Source organism: Calidris pugnax, unplaced genomic scaffold (assembly GCF_001431845.1).
Source record: "Calidris pugnax isolate Ruff unplaced genomic scaffold, ASM143184v1 scaffold704, whole genome shotgun sequence".
NCBI lineage: Eukaryota > Metazoa > Chordata > Aves > Charadriiformes > Scolopacidae > Calidris > Calidris pugnax.
The window spans coordinates 325,606-346,738 of NW_015091651.1; the positions used below are offsets into that span (position 1 = coordinate 325,606).

Below are 21,133 nucleotides of genomic sequence, written 5' to 3' on the forward strand. Positions count from 1 at the left end.
TGAAGACGAGGGTGCAGCGCTTTGCAAAATCCAGGCACTTAGCTCTCAAAGCTGGTTTTGAGAAGATAAGAAAATGGAGAAAGACTGAAGATGCCACTTCCCCTAAGCTCTATGCCTGTATCTTTTAGAATTAAAACTTCACTAGACTGTAAAAGGCCCACAAGACCTGGTAAACGTGCATTTGGAAATGTGAAAGGGCAGGGCCCTCTCCATAATTCGTAACTGGCTTTGAAGCTGAGCACTACTGTATTATTTCTGTGATTGATGAGAACAGCTGAAATCTAATAACATTATGGAACATTGTCATATCTCTCGCAGGCTTCCTTTCAGACAACTGAAGTTTTTTGCAGCTACTTTTAAAAATTCATTTCACAAGTTGGGCTCTGAATAGAGATAGAAAAGTTAGGAATTTGTATAATATTAATTTGAAGTGGAACTGTGCAGAAGGAGAAGTTCCTTAGGAAGGTCATTTTTCAATTTGACTTGAAGAGAGTATAGCAACTTGGTTTGTTGTTCCGATTTTTAACTCTGAACAATTTCTGAATTTATAAACATCAGAGAGTTCCTTTTCTTACATTTCATTTGACCGAGACCTGCTCCCCATAAGTTCCAGGGAGAATCAAAACAACTACCTTAACTTCAAAGTCACTGTTATTCAAAATGGTGCCTTTGAAAGTGTTTTGACATTTGGCGGCTCACCAAGATGCTGTGTTGTGCAGCCTAAGCCAATACGTTTACATATATGGCAAGAAAAGGAGATCTGATGATCAGATCTAGTTGGAAAAATTCCAATAAAACAAGTGTTGCAAATTGTCTGCTCTGGCACTCTTCCGCCTGCCTCCGAAGGATCCGCAGCGGTTGAAGATTGTTGCTCTGTGGGGAGTGCTGGTATCGCGTGCCCTGAAACACTAGGGTGTTCGTCACAGAGAGGGAAAGAGACAAAACCCTGGGAGCTGCAGCCCACAGGGACTCAGCCCTCAAGTCTGCAAGCATCTCCTCAGCCCAGAGCGATGGAGCAGAGAGCTTTGGGGGTCCTTGCTGAGCATGTTAAAATATTTGGGTTTTGGGGTTTTTTTGTTTTTTTTTTTTCCTTGGGAGGGGCAGAAAAAACCTGAAATTGCAGGTGTTTAGCATAATTTAAAAAAGCTTTTTTGCTATTGTTGTCCAGCTTTTTAAATTTTATTTCAAAGGGATTGTGGTAGTTGTTTTGCTCCTGGCACCACATGTTAGTTTTTCAGACTGGGCAGTGCAGCCAAGAGCTGCTGGGGGTTCCCTACATCTTGCTGTGAATATACAGTGGCATTAAGGAACAGAGTTTAGCACTTGTATTTTTGAATATGAAGACTGATACAAATAGTAATTACAAATAATTAGAAAAGAAAAGCCTTTTCCTAGGAATTGCTGACTCTCCACCTACAGGAGCATGGTAATGCTGCGAACTAGCACTGAGTAGGGCATGACGGCATGATGCGTATCTGCACCCGCATGTATGCGAAACGTCTCTTCTCTGATTTGTGTAACACCGATTGGAGAATAGAAGGTAGGGTTTTTCTACACCCTGCAAGCTGTGTTATAACTCATGTTTTTAACTCTAAAGGTTTTTGGGTCAGTTGAACAGTTGTTAGTATTAGTGGTTATTAGAATTAGGGAGAAATGCCCCACTTAACCACAGCGCAAGCATAACTGTGTATTCAGGCTGACTTATTACTTCCGTCTGTTCTTTAGCAATGATCATTAAGTTTGGGGCATACTGCTTTGTCCCTCTTTTCTTAAAAATCCTGATAAAACTTTAGTTGTCCTTTTATCCTCCCACACGGAATCACGGAATCACACATTTTGCTCTCTAGCAGGTCTCAGGAATGGAAGTATACTTGACACAAAAGTCAAAGGTATATAATCTAGGAAGGGTGTATGCAAATTTGTTTTCATTTGGATATGTTTCATATTTATTATATATCTTCTATTTCCTGAGATCTTTTCATTTACTAATGTACTGGCTGAGCATAAGAGATGATCAGCAAGAATGCCCTCTTTTGCTGGCTTTTGAAGAATTTTCACCGTAGAAAGGAGAAGGAGAGAAGGAATATCCTACTTTTTTTGGCCCCAAGCTGAGCATTATGCTTTAAAAATTGCCTCAGCTTCTGCCAAAGATGGTATTTTACGAAAAGCAGTAGGTCTTAATGCATGCAGCATCCCAGCATGACAGGCTCAATAGAAGCAAACCACATGTGGCAATACGAACACCGTGAGGACTTCATCTTTTGTCTCAGTGGTGGTAGTATGTCAAGGTTGTTGTGATCTCCTTCTCAGAGATCCTGATAAGTGTGTTTATATTTAATGGTAGCAGTTGGGTTTTTTTCATCTTGGACTCTGGTTTTATTTTATATTTCTCGTTAAACTGTGCATCTACCAAAACAGGAGCATTAGAATACTTTCATTTGTATTTATTAATAAATACTGGCACAAAAACTTCAGCAGGATTATGTTTAGACAGAGTAGGTAGGAGTGATGATAACATGAGAGCAATCTTGAATTACAACATCAAACCTAAGGGCAAAGACATGGGAAGTTCAAATAAGTGCCAGAACTTGTCATCTACTCAAATTACTGGCTGTTTTATGTGTTTCATGTTGCCCCAAGCTACAATGACACGAAAAAGAGCAGAAGGTACTGGCATCTGTAAAATCTTCAGATTGATACCTGATGTTCCTTCCCCTGCCTTCCAATCTCAACACCTAATGTGGTACTCAATATGAACCCATTTCATTTCCCAAGCAGTAAATTGACCAAATTGGCATAAGCGGTGTTTCTGAATCCTTTTTGATTTGTGAAAATTAAAACATATGCATCCCTATATATTCTTTCTACCTCTAGGCTCTGGCAGTCGCTCATAGACCCCCTTAGGAGTCATCTTTGGCCGCAGCCTAGGGCATCTGGGGCAGTGGCAGAAAACCAGGAAAGAGATGTCATGGAAGAAGTGTGTTAATTCAATAGTGTCAGATTGAGAACATCTTTATTGTAAGGTAGCCAAAGAGTGATTTCCAGCAGACAAGACTGAGCAACTTCTCCTTTCCTGGCTTGTCCTTTAGAGAGACTGATTTCTCAGATCAAAGACTGCTGTCTAGAGTTTTATTGTCATTAATGTTCAGGATGTGCACCTATCAAATCTAGTTGCTGGAGATGGTAAGAAACAAAGAGTTTCAGTCACCTCTCATGTCTGCCCACCAGCTGGAAGGGAAAATGAGTGATTGCTTCTTTAAACTTGATACCTAAGCTTTAGGAAATTCCTTTTGATAATAGCTGGAGTACCTCTGTGAAAGATGAAACCTAAAAAGCAGCCAGACAGGGACAGCTGGAAGCATTCACTGAATGCTGCTTTAAGGTGTTTCAATACCAATACCATAGAAGAGTGGGAGGCTTAAGGAGAAGTTGTTAACAAGTCGTAAATCTTTCTTAAAAATAACTCTTAAGGTAACATCCTAATTCTACCTATCCAGGTACAAGGAGTAGAAGCATTTCATGGTATCTGAGAAACAGAAGGAATCCTGCTGAGATTGGCTTGTTATGTAATACCATATTTTTCATAAATGAGATTTACAGAAAGCTTTTCCTTTACTCTTCCACCCCCAAAGTCCTAAAATAAGTGAATAAGTGGATGCCTATGTATTGTAGATGGCTACCCTGTGGCTCTTTTTATTTTTTATTAATTGAACAGCAGATACATAAAAATGCTTTTCACTTCTATACATGTTTCCCTGCTAGCAAAAGAAAATTACAAATATATGGTATTTACAGGCATTATTTTTTTTTTTCTTATGTAGCTATTGTAAAAGCTCATGTGTCATACTGGCTGTGTCAAATAGGTACACAGAATTAATTACAAAAACTGCCATACAGAAATAAGTGATTTTTCTGTAAGGTTTTACGTAGAGCTAATTGGAAGATATTTACTTCCAGATGTGCATATTTTCACTGTCAAAACATCCTTCCAACTACTTCTTTAAACAGTTGGGCTCTTCTGATCAAGAACTGTCTTCTTGCTTTGTGTTGGTGCAGACTTCAGTGACGTGTTCTGGGCCCGTGGCTGCAATTTAGTAATGTGAATTCGAAAACAGGGTTTTTTAAATCACCTTTCAGCACCAAGCAGATAAACCTTGTAATACATGTTAACAGAATGAAAAACACCGTTTCTCTGAAAAAAAAACACAACAGGTTTTAATTTCCTGCCAGCCATAATGTCATCTCCCTGTTTTTTGAATTTGTGTGTGCTGAGAACTTCACATTTTCACCTTTGGAAGGCATAGTTTCATTCCTGTAAATCACAGTCCTAAATCCTCTTGATTTATAGTTACCTCCATTCATTAGGTGCTGACAGAATACCAAACTGTTAGAAGGGAAGCTTCTTAAATCACTGGAAAAATTATCTGTACCAAAGTTGGAGCTCTAAGTTGTTTCTCTTTTCTCCAAGAAGAGGCTATGAGCTAAAGGTCTTCCTTGGGGAAAAAGCATATTTATGGTTAACAAACACTGTGTGCCCTTAGCTGTCAAATCTTTCCATTGTTTTCATTGTCTTTTTCTCTTAAAATACTGATAGGTATGTGTTCATATAAAAGTTCTGCCTTCCTTCTATTTTTCTTCTTCCTTTCCGACCTGATCAATCTACTAGTAAGACAGTAATTAAGAATTAAGGTTGTGGGGTGTGTAAAGTGGGGGAGAGACTCTGCATCTTGTACCAGATATCTACACTATATTCTTCCCCACATTTTTCCTCCTGATGTCAGCAATAGCAAAGTGATAAACCCCTCATCTTGTCATATTCTACCTTTCATCTTGTCATATTTTAACCTTCCATGCTCATCACTCTTTGTTGCGCGTGGTCTTACTGCTTATCAACCTCTATCAACCTTACCCTTATCAACCTCTATCCTCACACCCATGGCATCAGCCTCAAAATGTTGACCTGCAGCTTTGATAGTGTCATACGGGTTGCTCGCACCTTTCCGTGGCACAGTGCCTTCCTTTTGCAAAGTGCATGGCAGGGGGGTCATGCATGGCAGGCTAGCATAGATGAAGGTAATAGCCATGCCTTGAGGCAAGAGCCTCAAGGTAGCTCTTGTAAGAGCAATCATCAGCCTCATAGGATGCAATGGTTTGTTATCCAGCTTTTTTATGAAAGGGGAAAGTGATGTAGATGTAGGCATCGGGAAGGAACTGCTCATCCTTGCACCTCAGCAACACAAGGCTATCGTAATTAGGTTGTGTGCTGTAAACTCTACATTACAAAGACACTGATGGATGGATTCAGTCCAGCCATCGTGGGATTGCTTGGGAAAAAAAAATTGCCCTTCTGTCTATCCACTTTCTGTGGGTGCAGCAGCACACACCCATGATAAGGCTGAATTCCTAACATAATTTGGAGCGAGACTCATTTCTTCCGTCTGGAGTACTGAACCTGCAGCACATAAGTAAGATATTTTTGAGAATATCTGTTTACTTTACAGAGATTGCAGCAACAATTTAGATGCTTGTCTGCCTTGGCTTTGCAAGTGAAATTGTGACTCTAAAATCTACTCGATAACCTACTCTGATTTTGCTTCTCAGTTTCTGCTTGAGGAACAGATACCTAGTGTTATGGGAGTGTCACATATTGGTCTATCTTCCTTCTCCACCAGGACAATGCCATAGCTGCCCTAGTAAGCGCATCATCCAGATTTTGCATTAAATCAAGCCTGTAGACCTGATTCATCCTAGCAGATGGTAAGAAGCACCAATTCTATTCTTTGGTCAGCCCCGGGAAAATTCTCCTCACCTTAGGAAAACTTCCTATGTAGCCAGCCAGCTGATTTTGAAATGTAGTCCTAACCCTCAGGGCTGGAAACACGTTTGTCTGCCAACTGAGAATCAGACTGTATGGCTCACTCCTTAAAGTTTCATTACAGAGTGCATCACAGCTGTCTTCCTGCTCCTACACCCTTTTTCTTGCAAAATTTCATTATATCTTCATTTTCCCTTCCTTTTTGCTTGGGATCCCCCCTATTGCATTTTCATAAGGGTGCTGATTCCCGAGATCAGTCTGTTAGAGTTCTGTCGGGGAATCTAGGAAAAGATCCTAGGTCAATTTTGGGAAAATAGTTAAAGCACTGTAATTTCTGTAGCCAAAATCAGATCATATCCCTCTGGGTTTGACTCAATAGCTGTGATACCTGTCTACAAGTGAATCAAGCTGGGTACGAGCTTTAACGTCCCTGTCACCATGCCCTAGATATGACTGTAAATAGACATCATCTTAAGCTTAACACATTGACATCACTAACACTGCTGCTAACTGGAATGCAGCTTTCAGGATGGTAAAAACCCTTAAATACGTATTCCAGAAATGAAACAAAACTTCTACCTTTCATTTTGTTAAGAGAAAGTTGCCAGAATTCTAATAGATTTACCTTAAAATGTCATAAGCTTGAAAAAGGTAATGGACAGGTTTTCTAACATTCTCTAAATAGTAGGAGCACTGAGTAAAACCGTGTTGTTTGAAAACCCCTTCTAGTATTAATGTTCTTTATTTGCATCTTTTCTCGCAGCTGCATTTCTCCTAACTGAGCTGTGTTTGTTTTCCTTGTGAGAATATTTTGTTCCCGTCCCATTACCGTGGCAAACACTGGTGCCCGTATGGAAAGATTTCTTATAGTGGGCAGAATTTACAAGCCTAGTTATACACCTTTCCTTATCAGAACATTTACCAGTTTCAAATAAAGCCGTGACTAAGCAAGAAAGTTTTGTTATGTAAACTTTGCCGGAATTGCTGACAAAATCTATCCTGACCATGGAAAGAGGAGGAAACACCACCATTCCTCCCGTCCCAATTTTCTTGGCAACCTTCTGGTGGAATCTGACGAGATTTAGGTGTTTGAGGTTTTTTTGTGTGTGTGCATTGCTGTGTTTTTTAACTATTGTTACGAAATTTTGGTCTTTGGTGTTGCTGGAGAATAGGGCATGATGGCAGTCAACCCGGGCAATGGCAGAGGCGCAGAGTTGATTTTGATACATTTGATGCTAGGTAACATAGTTTCATCTAGTCAAAGTATTATAAGAATTAAAAAATCAGGGTCTTCGTGGCCAGGAAAAGAAATTGTCTCCGTGTTGCAAAGACCCATTTTCCTGAACTTAAAATAGAAATGTGCTGCCCACAGCTCTGAGTCTTTTGCAGCCCCAGAAGTTGCATGTATTCACATGTATGTTCTTCCTCTCAACTCACACCTGTTTGTTTTCCCGACATGGTATTTTTCACACACATCCAAAATGATTGCAGGTGCATCCAGATCCATTTGCTTGACTCCAGGAGTATCAAAAAATCCCATGGGGTTGGAAGGGACCTCCAGAGATCATCTAGTCCAACCCCCTGCCAAAGCAGGTCCACCCAGAGCAGGTTGCACAGGAACGTGTCCAGGGGGACTTGGAATGCCTCCAGAGAAGGAGACTCCACCACCTCCCTGGGCAGCCTCTTCCAGGGCTCTGCCACCCTCAAAGTGAAGAAGTTCTTCCTCATGTTTAGGTGGAACTTCTTACGTTCAAGTTTGTGCCCATTTCCTCTTGTCCTGTCCCTGGGCACCACTGAAAAAAGACTGGCCCCGCCCTCTTGACGCCCAGCTTTTAAGCATTTATAAGCATTGATCAGATCCCCCCTCAGCCTTCTCTTCTCCAGACTAAAAAGACCCAAGTCCCTCAGCCTCTCCTCGTAAGGGAGATGCTCCAGGCCCCTCATCATCTTTGTAGCCCTCTGCTGTACCCTCTCCAGCAGTTCCCTGTGCTTGGATCAGTTTACTCCAAGTCTGTTACTTGTGTGACACTTGTTGGCTGAGATGCTCTGTCTCTTGTGTAAGGACATCTCTGTTAGAGCAAGATGAGGGAAAAAAGAAAATAAAAAACAGCTAAGAGGTTCTGTTAGTCAAGGGTATGTCTGTGCCGCGCGGTGGAGGGCTGTATGAAGAGCAGTCATTGGGCTGGTGCTTGTGTCTGTGTCACCACAGCGCCATGGGATGCTGTGAGCTTTGAGCTTCAAAGGTAGATTCAAAAGTGGCAGCACTGCATGTGGGTTACAGGAGCAGTGTTAATTAAACGAGGAGCAGCTCTGCCTGGAGCTGATTTTATCACTCCTGGTTCTGGAAGCAGTTTGATCACTGCTAGACTAAAGCTTTGGTGCCTGTCCTCTGCTGCGAGGTGCTGGTGTGCTCTGTGGTCATTCCAGCAGGATGTAGCCATCGTTCTTGCCTTGGCTGGTGGTTTGGGTGCTACAAATGAAAGGCGTTGGTAAACACAGCTCTGCAGAAAGCCAGCTGGTTTGCTTTGGTGAGTGTATGGTGTCTTTGGAGTGCTGACGATATTGGGATAGCCTTCAGGCATTTGTGGAGAGGAGCGTTTGTCTTTTGGGGTTGGTCTGTTGTTTTCTTACACTGGTGTTTTGAAAAAAACAAACAAAGGACGTGTTTTTTGAATAACAGAAGAGCATTGTGTGAAGAGTGCTGTTAAGGATGGTACATGTGGAATGATGCGTGCTGGCTGTATTTTATTGTTTTGAAAACAAGCATGTCCCTCCTCTCTATCCACAATCTGCTGATTCAGTTGAAGAAGCAAGCTAAGCTTCCATTCCTCTTCTCTGTTCCTTTCTTTCTGTATTCTAGAAATATTTTAGACTATTCCATGTTCACTGCCAGAGGGCTTCATGCTTTCCTCGTTGTCCCATGGGCTCAGGCTCTGCAGTCACCCAGGGGCTCCTGGGTGCTTCCTGCGTCTTCTGCTCCACACCCCACCTTAATTCAAGCTGGGGCAGATAGAGGAGCCTAATAGCTGGGAAAGAAGGAGGAAAGTTATGGGTATGCTACTGGAGGAGGCAGCTTTGCCAGCAGGAAGAGGTCAGATCGTATGGTTACATTTCTATTGGCATGAAAGGTGTAAAGGTGTCCTGGGTTGAGAGACACAGGACTAACTTTTCTTCTAATACTGGGGAAAATTGCACTTTTAGAAGACTCTAGTCTGAATTTGTGAAAATATTCACTTTACAGCCAGCCAGGCTCTGTGGGATTCAAAATTAGTGTTTTTGAGCCTTGCCAGGCACAGGGACAAGGAGGAGCAAGGCCTGGGCATTTGACCCAGGCTGCCAACAGGATTATTTCCTACCATAAATGTCACATTCGATATCAATTAGAAAAGTTTGCTGCGTAGCTCTCTCTCCCTTGATGGTGGCGGGTCCAGACAACTTGCCCTGGTGCCGGAGCCCTGAGGCCTTCCCTTCCTCCTGAAGCCATTGCGCTGGCCGTGTCCGCCATTTGCTGTCCCTGCTGGGAGCGCACGGCTTCTGCTGAGAGAATGGGCTGGGGATAATTCTTGGATATCTTAGATCAGTGTCAGGATTAATACTGGTTCTTTAGTATTATTGTTAATTATTTAGTCCTAGTCTATTAAATCTATTTATATTTCAACCCTTGTGTTTCTTTGTGTTCCCCGATTCCCCTTTCCGGGTGGGGAGGGGTCATTGGGTGATAGAATAATTGTCTAAACGACAATAGATTGTTACGGGTTTTCTCAAACCATAGCAAAAGGTTGGTCGGTGACCCCGTGGTTAGCATGATGGCTGCTCACACGCAGCGACTTGGGACTTGCCATACCCCGTGCTCTGAGGGACTGTAGCTGATTGACTGCAGAGAATCACAGCGATTCAGCTGCTTTGGGTGACATCAGGTTTCTGAAGAGCGCAGCTGGTGCTCAGCAAAATGAGCGCATCTGCTGCAGGAGAAGAGCCAGAGACGTGTGCTAACAGAAAAACCCTTCACAGCGGATAGAAGAGGGCCTTGCTGAGGAGAAGGAAGTAGCACCTTCAGTGCCACGTGAGCTGTCTTGGGTAACAAAATTTTTAAGTCACCTCCCAATGAGATGACTGTTGCAACTCGAACCAGGCAAATCCATGCCTTTTTTTTTTTTCCCCCCCCAGATGATCACAAAAGACTGAAGAGGAATTTGTGTTGGTGACAAATGTCAGGTGGTTCAGAGATAGGGCATGAATCCCTGGGTCTGTTGAAAGGAGCGGTGCTTCATCACCGACTGCGTCAGAGCCAGCGTTTTTGTGCCTTTGTATATTTCACCATCTGTTAATGGCAGGAAGGGACTGGGAGGGAAAGCATTGCTAAAATTTGCAGTTACAGTTGAGTATTGTTCCTGGGAAGCTGTAAGATAAGACCATTTTTCTCTCATGAACTTCCTGGTCGTTTGCAGCTTTTGGTGGCAGGTGATGGATGACAATATAGCTGTGATGGCAGCCAGACAAATGAGCAAATTTGGAAAGCTGCCTTGCCTGAACAGATGTTCCTTTGCACAAACAAATTTGGAAAGCCCCCTTTGAACAGATAGTCTGACCAGGTCACCATGTTTAATGGCTTTAGCTTTCACAATAGAGAAATCAACAATTTTGAGTATGGAAAACTTCTTGAAGTACCTTTACTGTTGTTCTAATTTAATCAACGAGAAATATCGTAAGCACCCAATGATGAAATAAACAAAAGTGACAGGCCTGTCATAAAATTTTATCCTATTTCTATCCCTTTCTAAGCACAGCAAGAACATTATTTTAATGAGGTAATGAGTATTTTACTTTGCAGTGATATTTGGAATAGAGAAATTCAAGGAAAGTTTGAGAATACATGCACAGATGAAATGGTAAATATTGTACCGTTATGAAGAAAGTCAATTTTTTAAGCTTTCCAAAGTCTAACGTATTTCTTTAAAAGCAGTCATGTGCTGTCTGTCTCTGGAAGTACTAGTAAAAGTGATACCTTGCTGGCTTATACGTGCCAACCGAACCTTTGCAGTGAATTCTGACCCTCAGATCTCATGCCCTGCATCCCAGTGATGTCTCTGTGTGAATGTAACCTTTGCTGTTGTGCACGGAGAGTCCTAGATGTGAAAACTCACGGGTGTTTTGCTGCATGCGAATGTGCTTGCTAAATACCCGGCCTGTGGAGGAGTTCCTTTGATGTCTCAGGAATGGGGACAGAACTTTATAACTCCTGTTGTTGCACTTCTGTGAGATTATACGGTAGATGCTAGGCTTGAGGACAGTGGAGTGAGGTCCAAATGATTTATTTAAGGTTTAAATCTTTATATTGTATCAGGTTTTTCAAAGACCTCCTGACTTGACCTGTTCCCGTGTAGCTGTTAAATGAATTTAGCCATTAAGAAAAAAGGTTCCCTTAATACCGCCAAAAGATTAAACCCAGTATTTTTAGTAAATACTTTGTGACAGAGAAAGAGCCTGGTTTCTCCAGTCCTAACTTCATGTCACGTGTGAAGGCAGTCTGAGGCTTTTCACAGATACTGCCAGATGTGGTCATCCAGCAATTTCTTATTTCTAACCATATGCATTTCCGAATTCTGAATTACAACAACTGTAAACCTAGGCTTGGATTTGTTAGAGCGATTGACTCAGGAACATTCCTAGGCTTGCCCAGAGCTCAGCTCTGGATAGGGGACATGCCACGTGAGGGAGTTTGGGATCAGCGCCTCCAGAGCAGCTTCATTGGCAGTAAATGTCAAGCTTTTCAACCTTCTTGAGTTTCCAGGTGAATGCTGTTGAGTCACTCTTATTTTCTCTCTGTCACCTTGCAGCCTGGTCTCTTTATTCTTCCATGTTCCCTTCCCCCTGCCCATCCTTAAAGTAATGTCAGTGCTTCATGCTGCGTGGCAGAGCAAGCTCCCCTTCCTGTTGCTCTGCTAAATTCATCTTGTTCCTTTCTGAAGAAAGGGGCAGCCTAAGAACAGGTTTGATGCTACAAGTGAACTGAAGAAAACATCACTCTGATGACACTGTGCCTTAATGTGGGTTGGTTTTTTTTTTAGCATCTACAGATTTTTCTTTTGCCACTGCTAAGTTGGATGAAATCTGCTTGTATACCAAATATCTGGGAGTACCAACAGCCTTCCTGTGTAGGAAGAAGTGCAGTTAAAATGTTATTTTAGATGGCTGGGTTTAAGTGTGAGTAATGCTCTCTGACTGTAGCACGTTAGCCAGAAGAACAGGTGAGGAAATCCTGTTTCAGGTTATAATTATTCAGTGTAGGCTGCAGCTGAACACAGATCTCTGTTGCTACCTTTCTAAACTAAGTGTGGCTTTGGAGAAAGAATGGACAAACCAGTACCTAGGCGGTCCAGCTGCATTGGCAATTTTGGCTACTTCAGTTTCAGAATTAGAAGGAGGATACACAAGCCTCATCCTCTACAGAATTGTGGTCCCTAATATTGGAAATATATGGAAAATCATGAGTCATGGCATCATCCTGTTCCCATTTTCCTCCCTCAAAAGAGATCTAAAATGATAAGGAGCTGCATGCTTAATGATGCCTTTTGAGCTTAATTGAGCAGGACAGGCTGTTTAACTGATCTTTGTACACGTAGAAAATCAATATTTCACGTGCACAGCAAAATGTTTTTTTTTCTGGAGACTCTTCGGAGGTCAGTGGCTTTACTTACCCTCCCTTTACCCCAGAGCTTCATTTAGTCCCCAGCCAGCTCTGCCTGTGCTTGGAGTCACCCTCTCTTTTCCTCTCCTCTCACCCTGCAGCCTTCTGCCCTCTCCGTTCACAGCTCCCCAAAGTGCACAGCTGGTGTGTTCAGATCTCTGCCCCGTTAACACTTCCTTGTCCTCTGCTTCTCACTCCAGAGCTGTTCCTCCTCCAGCTTACCCTGGAATCCCTCCTTAAAACTGTATTTCCAGGCTCTTTGTCCAAAGGCTCCCTGTTTCACACCACATCCCCCCAGGAGGATATTATCCTCAGCCTTTGTCCACAAATGCTCATTTTCTGCAGTGTCATTCCCTACTGCTGCACATTCATGGATCTTCTCAGTGTCTTCTCTCTGGTCTGTAAACAGATAACAAGCAGCCTGGATTTACAGTAATTGGGAAATGTATGTTAAGATTTTTCTTAATAGGGTAGGTTCCATCCTCTTATAGAAGCTGTAAGGGAATCGAAGTCCATTTGGCTTTTTGGCCAAAGCTTTTTGACCAGAGGTGGCCTCTTTCAATCATATGTAGAGAAAAAAAAAAGATACAGTGGGCATTTGAGATATGTATGGGAAGAAATAATAAGCTCCTTCCTTTATTAATATCACAAATAATAACAAAATACATAGCCTACATTCAGACATGTCACTGACTATGAGAGGTCAGTGTGAAGCTAATTCTACAGCCTGTTTGGGGAATTTTTATCTTTGCTAATCTCAAATGTCTTCTGTGGACCCATTTACAGCTGTAGTTTGGGAATAAAGATGTAGAGGAGCACGTTTACTTTGACTACTATTTTGTATGAGTAATTAAGTACAATTAGGTACAATTAAGTACAACACTACTTATCTACCTTACAATGATGCAATGAGCTGAAAATTGTTTTGTATTGCTTGGACTAGAAAAGAACAATATGTGGAAGAATTTAGTAAAAATCACAAGCTTTTGTGGATTTGGCTTTGTGTAAGGTTGTCCAGCAAGTGTGCAATGGATGGAATTGGAGCCTAGTTGTTGTAGGGTCTGGTCTAGCAGAGGCCATTCTGGTACTTGAAGTATAAGCCCATCTCATGAGGTTAAATTCATTGTTACAGTGTGTATATGCAATCAGCTGTCTTACACCTTTAACTGTTCTGAAAGTAGATGGACATATCTTCCCTTATTCCTTAAATGTGAAATTCCTCAGAATAGGTGGGAAAGTCAGAAAGTGAAGAGTTGAAGCTGTGGAGTCATATGAAATGATTTTTATGTAAGTCACATTCCAGTGCATACTGTCACACTTCTTAACAACAAAGATGAGTTTTATTTTAAAGTATTTATTTTAAAGTAACTTAATTAAAGTCTACCAAAGCTATTCGGGCTACCTGGAAGCTCAGCTTCCATAATTTATTATGGTATCATTTCCCTGCAGTTACCTCTTGCTGAGAATCCAAGAGGTCTGCGTTTCAGCAATGCAGGTTTCCCACTTTAGAGGGCTTTTTAAATGTTGCATATTTTCCGGTTTTACTTTATGAAGAAAAGAAAAAAAAAATAATGAAAAAACCCCAAAAAACCAAACAGGTCAGGTTGATGACCCAGGAAGCAGCATTTCATTGAAACTCTTATATAGCTGTCCCTGAGAATGCTCTAGGGACGCACCAGTTTCTCTATATTTATTTTAAAAGTGGAATATTACAGAGCCAAGGGAAAAAGCACTCAGGGGAGAAGAAAAGAGGTCTGCAGAGAAGGAGAGAGAAGCCCAGAGGAGCAGAAGTGTGATGGCTGATAGAAAGGCAGAGAACAACCAAGACAACTAGTAAATATTTCACAAAGCAAAGACATAGTACCTTTTTATTTATCTTTTACTGGGGAAAATATTTTCCCTTAAAAAAACTTCTCAGGACTACTGAGAAAAAAGGCTTGCTGACCAATACCTTTTGGCTTTTGGTTTTTGACACATCAGAATATCTTAAATTAAACCTCTTCTTTTATTTATAAAGTATCTCTCCAAAACTCTTCTCTGGAAAACTAATCTCTAATCATCTCTGTTCTAGCTGACACAAAAACTGATTTATTTCTTCTGTTAGTAGTTAAAGGTCAGTACTCCCCAACAGTTTTGTTGATAGTCTTGTTTTTATAGAAAAGATTTTTTTTCTGCCAAATCCCATTTGTTTTTTTTTTTTTTCTGCTTCAGTAACAGATCTTTACTTCTTAAGTGTTGAGTGAGGAGCAATGGTCCTTCCTTCCCAGCTCTCGGTGGGAAGCTTAGGCAGAACAGAGGAGACAAAATCCCCTGCATGTCCTTTCACAGGTGGACTGTGGGATGGTTTGCTGCCCGGAAGTCACAGTTTCTTGTTTTGTGTACTCTTTCCTTCTCACTTTTTGGCCCTTTTTGGGAGCAGTGTCAGTAACAGTAAAATAGTATAATGTGGTCACTCTGCCCATGCATCTGAGGCACCTTGGAGTTAAGGGTCAGGTAGTTCTTGCTCCTCACATATACAGTGAGGACAGATGGGATTATCCAAAAAGGAGAGTCAGAGTCTCTTTCCATCAGTTTTTGCTCTCTTTTTTTTTGTATTTTGGGGGCTGCCCCCATTACTGACCTTGAGGGAGCAAGCAGAGCAATTAACACAGGTGGCCAGGAGAAGGAAGAGGCCAGAAGAGGTGTGTGCGAAGGAGCTGCCACTCATCCCAGCTTCCCCCAGAAACCTGGATGGAAATAATGACTGGAGTAGTGAGAGTACCTTTTGGGTTATCATTCTGATAAAATGGCACTTCAAAGGGATGTAAAAATCTGTTGCCAGGGTGAAAGGAATAGAACAAGTCAACTCACAGGCTGTGGCTTCCAGAGGGTGAAGGCAAAGCCTTTTTCTTTCTGAATCAGTCTGCCTGCTCGGACACTCCCTAATTTTAGTCATTCGATAGCTATTTGGAGGCTTTCCCGATGCTGGAAAGATAAAAATATTTCATCTGAGTTTTCATAAGGCTGTCATTAAGCAAGCAGTGTTCCCCTGATGAAAAGGAGTTGTTTTCTGGGGAACAGGTTGAGGCAGGAGACTGTGACACCTCAGGAAAGCCTCTCTGGCCAAAATAATTATTAGGTTCCATGGTAATCTATTGTCCAAAACCAGGATTTGCTGTACTAAGAAACTACTTGTTTGATTAGTGTACTAAGAAAAAATATATAGAGATGTTGTATACCTCCATGAAATACAGTGCTTTTGAAGGTATTTTTATTTCTTTCTTTAAGAAACTCTTTATATAGCTTGGAAAAATTAGCTGCATTTATGTCCATCTATAATGTGTAAGTTGTTTTTACCTAAACTACAGGATAATTTATATTATTTTTTTTTTTATCATCTTCAAAAACATTAATGAAGACTGTTTCTAAGGCCTGCACTTACGGATATTTGCCAGAGGCCAGCATACAGTTTACAGCAGGCAAAACAGAATGCCAGCACAGCAGAGAAATTAGAATCTTCAGCTCTCCTTTCCCTTTTTAAGTGTTTTTTTTCTCTTTCCTTGCCTTTTTCTAAGTAAAAGTAATACAAAATGTGGTTATAATCATAATAATCAATAATTATAGAAATCTGGAGTGGTTTATCTAGAAGGCATCTCTGGAAGTTTCTTTCTTCTTGCCCCCAAGATGGTCTTGATGTTTGTCTTTTACTGTCCATGGCTCTGTTCTCGGTCTCCATGATCTTCCCAAAATGTTGGACTGTATTCTCGCGATGACATTGGGAAGCTCATTCAGCCCCCTTGGGTGCATCCCATCAAGTCCCATGGAGTTGTGTAGATCTGCTATGCCTGGGTCCCTCACTCCATCTTCCTCTACAAGTGGTAACACTTTGTTCCCCTAGACTGTCATAAGACACAGGCATCTGGGAGGTCTGAGCGCAGAACTTGGATATAAAGACTAAATTTATACTTTCTACACAGATTTTGCTGAAATTCAGAATATTTCCTCTACTGAAGTTATGGTTTGCTACCCAAATAGCTGTGTATGGTTATCAGGACTTCATAAATTAAGCAAGAAACAAAAGAGTGAAGTGATGGAACCCCAGTTTCTCAGATCCCATGTGTTAGGGTTGGGCGTTTTTCTGCAAATAACCTGAATTATTCTCCTTAAACTGGACAAGATCAGCTTACACTTCATCAGATTTTTTGGAAAAGTTGCAATTATACTGGAATGTAATGTGTGGGTCACCACAGTGCATAAGCAAAAAGGAATGAGAAGACAGGAGGGGAAATGGGGAAACAAAAAAGAAAGGTAATTAGAAACAGCTCTTATGTTAAATGTACTTTCATATGTTGCTTGCAAAACCGAGAATTTTATTTGACCTTTATAGTTGCAGGAAACCTAGAGTGATTTTAATAGGCTTGTGAAGCATTTTTATTTTTTACTTCCAAGATGAAGACTTTTAGCTTAATCTGCCTTTGCAGTTCTGGCTAATATTATTTTGTGATTGTGCTAAGCCAGGAGAATGCAGTGCTCAGAGCATCTCCTGCCCTAGGATTCTCCAGTCCTTATTATCTGCCAGGAGAGAGGAAACGCCACTCTGAGAGAATGAGCAAAGTAAAACAATTTTAATTCCAACGCAGGCACTCCAAAGAAGTTAATAGTAAGCAATAAAATGAAGTTCAACTTTCTGGTATGGTGGTGAGAGGGAGGAGGTATGAGAAAAAGGTGGATGCTGCTTGGGGGTAACTGGGCAGGAGAAGTGCCCAGGCTACGGAGAGCAAAATGTGAAATGGAAACGAATCCGAAGTAGTTTCATCTGTTTAGGCAAAGATGTGATGTTTTCCCACAAGGAAGAGCCATGCTGCTCTGTCCATCTACCTCCAAGAACAGTCAGCAAGTCAGAGAGAGTTTTTAAAGAACTTAGGTGAAAGATTAGGCTGGGAAAGATATATGTGGAAAAATGTAATAGTAGAACACATAGCAAGCACTGATTGAGATGAAATGAGGAGGAGGAATAACTAGAGCTGATTTAAAACTCGGTACTTCCTTCCCTCAGGGAATTCTGCTAACTTCAGCATTTATCTTTATGCTGAATAGGAATATAAAAATTCATTTTTGTGCTTGAGTGGAGGGTTATGAAAAATTTTGCTTTTCAAAAGGATGGTGTGCAGTTTTTTAAAAGACCGATTTGACATTATGTCTTCCTCCACTGCTGCTGGTGAGTCCCTGGGAATGGCAATTCAGAGATGTCTTCATGGATCACTGTGAACTGGTGTCACTGGCCAAGCAATTTTGTCCTGGTGAATCATGTTTGTGTGCCACCTCCTCCGCATCCAAAGAGCTCTAACAGAGTGTAAGTCACATCATAGGATTTGCATGAGCATGTGTCTCTTGGGAGATACATCAAGAGGCCCAACTGATAGTGATAATGAGTGCAAGACCTACATAGGCTAGAACTGTCATTGGATGTAGTGGCTATACAAGTGGATGCAGATTGATGTTAAAATGTGACAAGATTTGACAAAACCACAGATCTCCACAGATCTCAGTTGATTCTGAATGACCTTGGTTCCAGGAGAAAAATTTTGCTTCCAGATTTTTGACTGAAAGAAATCTGAATATTTCAGCAAAATGACTAAAAATATGTTTGCAAATTAAAGAGGGAAAAAAAAAAAAAAAAGAAAAAAAGAAAAAAAGAGAGAGACAATTACATACCCAGACTGGCTTTCCCATGTAAATGTAGCATCAGGAAAGTTATTGTAAGTTGTGACATGGTGGAATATTTTCATGTTGTGTGTAACAAGTTGAGAAAGCTGTGTGTACTCTCCAGAGAAAACTGTGGCATGTGTGGCACTGTAGGTAGAAAAAGGAAAGTAAAACAGATAGTTTATTGAAGCTTAATTGGAAAGTAGGTTTTATATGGAGAGAAGCAGGACAGCTATGCAACACTTTATGAAGTTCAGGTTTAATTCAGCTGTGCCATGAAGATCTCCAGATCAGCATGTGTACTTCATCCATCAGCTGTTACCCTGCAAGGAATACTTCTGTGAAATAAATATTTGATATTTATTCAAGTGGGATAGTATTTAATCAGGATGGTCTTTATGTAATTTTGAGGGAGAAGAGGCCTCCACAGTAGCCTGCACAAATTTCTCTCTTTGTTGGCAGTCTATAAAACACCTGCTCTAGGGGTCACAATAACAGGAAAGAAAATAATTAGCTCATTTCAGGTGTCACGCTGCAAAGATATCAAACCGGTATTTGATTGTTTTTGTAGCCTGTGGGCTCAAGCGACTCCTGCACAAGAAATGGAAGCTATGGTGGGTATGGAATAACGAAGTGCAGGTCAGAGTTGGTTCCTTGATACAAAGCTTTGCCGCAGTGGACCAGCTTTCAACCAGCTGCCAGGAGCCCCATGGGAAACAAGGGCCCTTCATGGGTCTCTGAGTGGGGGAGTTCCCCATGCCACTGGGTACCACAAACAGGAGACCCAGGGTGGAGATAATTTTGCTCCTTTCTTTTTGAGGGGGTTCATGCTCTTCTCCTCCCATCTTCCTCCTTACAACTCCCTGTGAGTCAAGGGAGGCTTGTTTCAGTAGGAGGTTAGTAGCTACTCAGTGTGTTTGTGTAGGATTGTGGTTTAAGATGCTGATATAAAAAAGAGCTTGTCGCTTTTACTGTGTTTTGACTGTGTCAATATTGCCCTTTGTAAGCAGAAGGACAAGTTATATGAGTAAAGCATGCATATTTTCACTTGTAGATTACCAAGCTTTTCAAGAAAAAATGTTGGATACAATTGAGATACATGTATCCTCTGTGGGGAGAGAAAGTCACTTTTTTTCGGAGTTTCTTCTGCTCTTGGTTCTCTTGCTGGACTGGTTGGTTTTGCTTTAGGATAGGGCATGAGGAAGACCTGCAGTCTGAAATCTGTTTGCTGTAGTATGTGGAGAAAACCACGAAAGAATCATATTAGGCTATTTCAGTGAAAATGAAGATATAATAAACTTTGGAATAAAGGGGCTCTTTTTCCTAGGCATTAGGAAAGGAGTGCTAAATTGTTTTAATCGATTGTGTTGTGTGCACAGCAGTTCTGCTCTCACAGGCTGAGACCTGAGTGATGATGAAGTTGTTTTGTGATAAAGTGAATCATCTTTCCATTCAACTGCAAATTAACAAAAATGCTAAACCTGTTGTGCAAAGAACAGGCTATATTTTCTAGATATAGCTGTCAAATAAAAAACTGGGCACGTTGCCTCATCTTAGCTATTGTGTCAACTTGTCTGTAGCTGTTGCAATTAATTTATCTGAATTTCACTGAATTTCACTGAATTTTTAGAGTTGGAAGGGACCATAGAGATCATCTAGTCCAACTCCCCTGCCAAAGCAGGACCACCCAGATCTTGTCAGAGCATGTTACTCAGGAGCATCCAGGCAGGTCTTGAAAATCTCCAAAGAAGGGGACTCCACACCCTCCCTGGGCAGCCTGTTCCAGGGCTCGTGCCCGTTGCCCCTTGTCCTCTCACTGGCAACTACTGAAAAGAGTCTGGTTCCCTCCTCCCTCAGCCCGCCCTTGAGATACTTGTCAGCATTGATAAGGTCTCCCCTCAGCCTTCTCTTCTCCAGACTAAAGAGTCCCAGCTCTTTCAGCCTCTCCTCATAAGGGAGATGCTCCAATCCTTGAATCATCTTTGTAGCCCTACGCTGGACTCTTTCCAGTAGTTCCCTGTCCCTCTTGAACTGGGGAGCCCAGAACTGGACACAGTATTCCAGTTGTGGCCTCACCAGTGCAGAGTAGAGGGGGAGAATGACCTCCCTTGACCTGCTGGCCACACTCTTCCCTATGCAGCCCAGGATTCCGTTGGCCCTCCTGGCCACAAGAGCACACTGTTTGCTCATTGTCATTTTGTTGTCCACCAGGACCCCATTCTTCTACTCTGTTTGGTGTGTATGCGTATGTACATGACTGTGGGTCCAATATATCTAAGAGCAAGTTTATTTCCTAATAACTAATGGCTTATTTACTTCCTGCAAACCTTACAGTCCCTCCCTTGTAGCAGAAAGGAGGGACTAGCTGGTCGCCATCCTAAGCTGTAAAATTTCTCGCCTTGCTAGAGAGTTTGACTGACTTTCCCGACTAAACTAACTGCATGCAGATAAACTTCTTTAAGAGCTGATTTTTTTTTTTTTTCATAGAATCATTCAGGTTGGAAAAGACCCTCGGATCATCAAGTTCAGCCGTCAGCCCTACTTTTCAAGTTCTCCCCTACACCATATTCCCCAACACCACATCTAAACCACTCTTAAACACATTCAGGGATGGTGACTCAATCACCTACCTGGGAAGCCTATTCCAGTGTCTGACCACTCTTTCTGTGAAGAATTGTTTCCTAACATCCTGTCTAAACCTACCCTGTTGCAGCTTGAAGCCATTCCCTCTTGTTCTATTGCTAATTACCTGTGAGAAGAGACCAGCACCAACCTCTCTACAATGGCCTTTCAAGTAGTTGTAGAGAGTGATGAGGTCTCCCCTCAGCTTCCTCTTTCTCAAACTAAACAGTCCCAGCTCCTTCAATTGCTCTTGATAAGATTCATTCTCCAGGCCCTTCACCAGCTTTGTTGCCCTCCTTTGTACCCACTCCAGCACCTCGAGA

The 21,133-nt window shown here is 41.7% G+C and overlaps 1 protein-coding gene across 4 annotated transcripts in view; it reads left to right on the forward strand.

Annotated features, from left to right (window-relative positions):
• FAR2 (fatty acyl-CoA reductase 2) overlaps positions 1 to 21,133 on the forward strand; it is a 157,423-nt gene that overhangs the window by 25,926 nt on the left and 110,364 nt on the right. Inside the window, exon 2 of one of the 4 annotated variants that reach the window (XM_014961913.1) lies at positions 5,673 to 5,757. The exons of the other annotated variants lie outside the window; for them this stretch is intronic. The gene's annotated coding sequence lies outside the window, so the exon portion shown is untranslated. The remainder of the gene's footprint in view (positions 1 to 5,672; positions 5,758 to 21,133) is intronic. 4 annotated transcript variants of the gene reach the window in all.